Source organism: Penaeus chinensis, chromosome 6 (genome assembly GCF_019202785.1).
Source record: "Penaeus chinensis breed Huanghai No. 1 chromosome 6, ASM1920278v2, whole genome shotgun sequence".
Taxonomy (NCBI): domain Eukaryota; kingdom Metazoa; phylum Arthropoda; class Malacostraca; order Decapoda; family Penaeidae; genus Penaeus; species Penaeus chinensis.
In genome coordinates this window covers 17,135,522-17,140,521 of record NC_061824.1, presented here as the reverse complement: position 1 = coordinate 17,140,521, position 5,000 = coordinate 17,135,522, and the positions used below count along the sequence as shown (strand labels likewise).

The window sequence follows — 5,000 nt, the reverse complement described above, 5'->3', positions numbered from 1 at the left end:
AGTAGTAGTAATAGTATTTATATTTTTAGTAGTAATAATGGTAATAATAATAATAATAATAATAATAATAATAATAATAATAATAATAATAATAACAATAATAATAATAATAATAATGCCATTGTAAAAGCTGTCATAGAAGTCGTCGTCGTCGTAATGGTTGTTATATCAATAATAATAATAATGAACATGAAAATATAGAGACATTCCCTCCGCCCCCCCGAGACGCGTCCGACCATCCGTTACTGCATTCCAGACCCCCCTTCCCTCCCTCCCTCCCCTCTGGTTCCCCCAGCACCGTGCACTTGATGGTAGCAATTCTGTGGTTACTGGCGGTCTTCGCGGTGGTTAAAAAGGAGCGAAAGAGAGCCGGAGCCGTGTACGAAGGGAGGCCCGGGAGGGGGGGGGGGAGCAAGGAAGGGAAGCAGATGAGGCCAATCTGATTACTTTTATTTTGAATGTTTATAAGATGGGTAAAGCAATGAAGGAAAGTCACAAAACATCAGGAATTTAGAAACTGACACAACGTGTATAGCGTAGATAAATACTGGGGTGATTTATGGTATAAACAAACTCAAAGTTAACAAACCTTTATCACGGACAGTAAGCTCTACTATACACAACGCTAATTTAATAACACTAACATTACAGTGGCATTTACGATTCCTGCAATATGACATTTATTGCCGACGACTGAGTAAGATTCCAGAATATATTCCTAATGAACTCAATGATGATAATGCGAAAAACTTTGAATCAATAAGTAACATCTTCGGCGCTGTCTTACAAAGGGAAACGGATGAGCCCCCACCCCCCCGCCCCTCCCCCTCCCCCAGGCCCATTCCCAGGTTCTCTAGATCGTCTTAGGCCGTGTTGAATTACGTAAAAAACCTTCGCTAATCCTAAGGGGCTGAGTTAATTAGTCCCGATTTTTTCACGCCGGAGAATGCGATGGAGGATCTCCGAAAAGGCTTTGTTCATTAATCTGACTAATTATTCATTTGGTTTCGGATAGCGATGGCGGCCGGCGAGAGGGCGGAGGGGAAGGGGGCTTAGCCATTGAAAAGCAAAGGCGACGTCGGGTGATAAGAGATAACAAGAGCGATAATGTAATTTTCCTTCGTTCTACGAGAAGTGGCTTGCAAAGGATGGCAGCGGACGGCACCGTCCTTTGGCACAGTTGGCATCGTTTCAGGGAGGGTGCGACTGGAGACGTCTTACTTCATGGCAAATATTTAGCTTCTATCAAGGAAGCCATATCTATCGATTTACGCACAAATAAAGATTCAAACGCATATGTATAAGTATCTCTGTGAATGTAGATAAGCATATTTTTCAGTTTTACATTAAGGTCACAGGTACAAACTGATAATTCTAAATGTCACTGTGCTTATCCTTAAAGCGAGTTCGTTTATCTCACAGAACAAAGCATCAGGGTCCTCGGCGGCACTCGCGACTTGGATTGGTTTAGAGCGTGAGCACCGCCACCGCAATCGACGGAGGGGACTCCCGATAAGTGTGCCGTTTCTTTATTCTATTCTCTCTATGCGCGAAGTTTGGTGTCACGCAAAGTACCGCACGCAAATCGCGGCACGGCATTTGCTAGCTGACGGTTGTGACAGAAGTTTGAAGAGATCAATACCATAGGTGTGTATACCAAATGTATGCGTGCCAAAGAGGGAGAGAGAAAGATTGATATATATATATATATATACATATATATACACACACACACATATATATATATATATATATATATATATATATATATACACACGTATATATATATATATATATATATATATATATATATATATATATATGTATATGTGTGTATGTGTGTGTGTGTATGTATTTGTATACATACATGGATACATACATACATTACATAATTATACATATATGTATACATATATATGTGTATACACACACACATATACATATCTATACATACATACATACATATATATATATATATATATATATATATATATACATATACATATATATATAACAGTTTGGAAAAGATACTGATGCTAACATGTGATGAAATATCAACTGACAAATGACTACCAAGATTATGGAAAGCCAAAGCTTCTGCAGCGCCCCGCCCACCGCCGCTCCGCCCCGCCTTGCGCCCCCGAACACGCCCACAAACTTGTTTCTCTCCGCTGGCTGGAAGATGATGAAGGAGCGCTCCAAAAATAACTCCACCTGGTAAGATAATGATTATTTTTCTCCATTATCTACCTCGAAGTGTAACACGCCAACTTAATTACCCGGGAGAAGCTTTCAAGCATATTAGACGTTAATATGTTCCGGAGCATGTGTAAGGTGAGGCAAGGTGGCAGACAACGACCAAGTTTACCCAGGAGAGAAAAAACTGTACCCTTGTTTCTTTGCGTGATTAAAATAGTCTATAATTAAGTTAGCCTGGTGAAGTAATTACATTCTGTTGGCTTATTATCAAATAATTGATAAAACTGGGCTACCAATCTTGAAGTTTGGACATTCGCAATGGGTTTAATTACTTAGTAAACAGATATATAATAAACTAATGCTGGAAGGTGTTATATTTTTTGCATTTCACAAAGTTGGTCTTTAATGAAAAGGACCAAACTATTCGAAAGAAATAGAACATTCTAGCCATCACCGTTATGAATTCCATCAGAATCTTGGAAGGTTCAATGAACATTCACCGAATAGTTGCGTAAATGATAACAGTTTCCAATGAAATAAAGAAAATACAGAATGAAGACGAGAATCACATTTCCCATTCACCAGTATTTTACAGCCAAGAAGACAGCAACACCGCCGTCCGGCTGCCATGTACCCCCTCACCCCCCTCGCCCCAACACAGGGGCCCAGGCAGTTTGCAGGAGTGTGTCTGGATCAAAGCGACGGTGGCGCCTGTGAGAACCAGCGGCGTGTGAGTGTACTAATGAGCGCCAAACCTTAACACGATTACGGCTGGTGTCGTGCCCTTTGACGCTTCGGGCGAATGGCGGCATGGAGAGAGAGGGGGAGGGGGAGGAGAGGGATGCGGGGAGAGGGAAATGGGGATGGGGTGACTGGACCAGGTGTCGGGGTGGCCCTTGGTGCTGCCACTCTGCCACACATCACTAAATGCCAAAAGTAATTAAAATGATGCTTCGCCCGTTTGCTCAGAGCCCAGTCGATGTTTTCCAATTTTGGAGGGTGGAGCTGGCCTAACGCACAGAATAAATGAAGACAAAAGGTAGATACGCAGAATAACTGCAAAGGAGACTGAAAATAAGTACAAATAAGTACAGAAGTAAATGCAGTGACCCAAGCATAAATACAAAAATGTAAGAAAGGAATGCCGAAACACACGCATATATATAGAGAGAAGAAGGAGAGAGAGAGAGAGAGAGAGAGAGAGAGAGAGAGAGAGAGAGAGAGAGAGAGAGAGAGAGAGAGAGAGAGAGAGAGAGAGAGAGAGAGACGAAAAGAACAAGCAAGGCAGGGAGAGAAGTAAGAGGCAAAGGTAGTAATGGTGTGCGTGGGTGAAGAGGCTGGGACTGATGACTGGAAGGCGGCTGGGGTCCCGGGGGTCACATCGCGCTGGTCTAAGGGGGGAGGGGGTTCCATCTTGGATCATGAGCACCGCACGTCCTTTGTGCTCAAGGTTCTGCTCCGAACTATGCGTTGCGAAGCGGTACGTGGCAATCATGTCAAGATAACAGACAGCTGATGAGGCTAATGACACTGGTATCACTATCATTATTATTCTTATAATGATAACTCACAATCACAATCAACATTCCAATCACATCAGTATAGTCATCTTTATCATCATAGATTCTCAATACCATAATTGACCTGCTATTGACGCCATTATCACCAGCACCACAAAAAAAAAAAAACGGCAAAGAAAGTGACACGATCACTATCACGATGATTCCGCATTAACGAACTCCATGTTCCGCCTCAAAGATGATCAGTTCGTTTGTCGTTTTTGTAACACTTTTTTCTCTTTTTCCTCTTTTTTGGGCGCCTTAGTGCAGCCTCCCCGCTGACTCCTGGCCCAGCCCGGGACGATATATGTACGGCAGTATTGTTGCGGGAGGAGCCGTTCCTACAGGAGACATCGTGATGGGCGAGCGAGAAAGGCCGATGGTATCTCGGCTTTGCCTGAGAGCAGCATGACTGCCGCTGTTGCGTAAGGGGCTGGAGGGATAGGGAAATGACGGACATGGAGAGACTGACAGATATAGTGATGGAGAGGCCAGTGTAGAAATAGTCAAAGATGGAGACAGGACATTTCTCACTACCTCTCTCTTTTCCTCTCTCTCTAATCAAACTCATGATAACCATCATACGATAATTACCGAAACCATAATCAACACCAAGTATCAATCTCTGCTACAACCAGCCACCAAAAAAGAGTTCCGCCCCCTCCCCCCCCCCCCTTTCGCCAGGGGCGCCCACACGCCCGACCCCTTCCCCGTTTCCAAAATCTCTGGTCCTTTCCCCCCAACCACAACGAGGCGTTAAAACGTTGCGCGAGACATAAATTACGTTTACAGTCCCCGCCTGAGCATTATTCTCCATCAAAGAACAGTAAGATCTGCAATTCCGCACTTAACCGTACGCTTGTGACTTAATCGGTTATTTATAGGCCTAAAACCGAGCAAAAATCTGAATCTTGTGTCCCATACACTATAGCACACGTCAACATCGGTAGAAACCATCAAAAATGAATAAAAGATGAAATGCCTAAAATGCCACAAAATAAGAATAAAACTAACTCTACAGGACCTTAAACCCTTAAATCACATTCTCCTCCTCTCTTTCCTTCCCATGTGACAGTTCCCTTAATGTGGCCACCTTAATTTTACGGCCACAAAATAGCAATACGCACAGCATTTGGGTAGTTTTACGATACAAATCATCACTTGAGCTGCTGTCGAGCCTTGCTCAAGCCACATTCATCGCTCAGAGCACCAAACGTTTCTCATTTAGTTTCGGACGATTTT

At 43.0% G+C, this 5,000-nt stretch overlaps 1 protein-coding gene across 1 annotated transcript in view; it reads right to left on the bottom strand.

Moving 5' to 3' along the window:
- Positions 1–5,000, bottom strand: part of LOC125026215 (mucin-19-like) — a 503,762-nt gene that overhangs the window by 59,615 nt on the left and 439,147 nt on the right. The window lies entirely within an intron of this gene.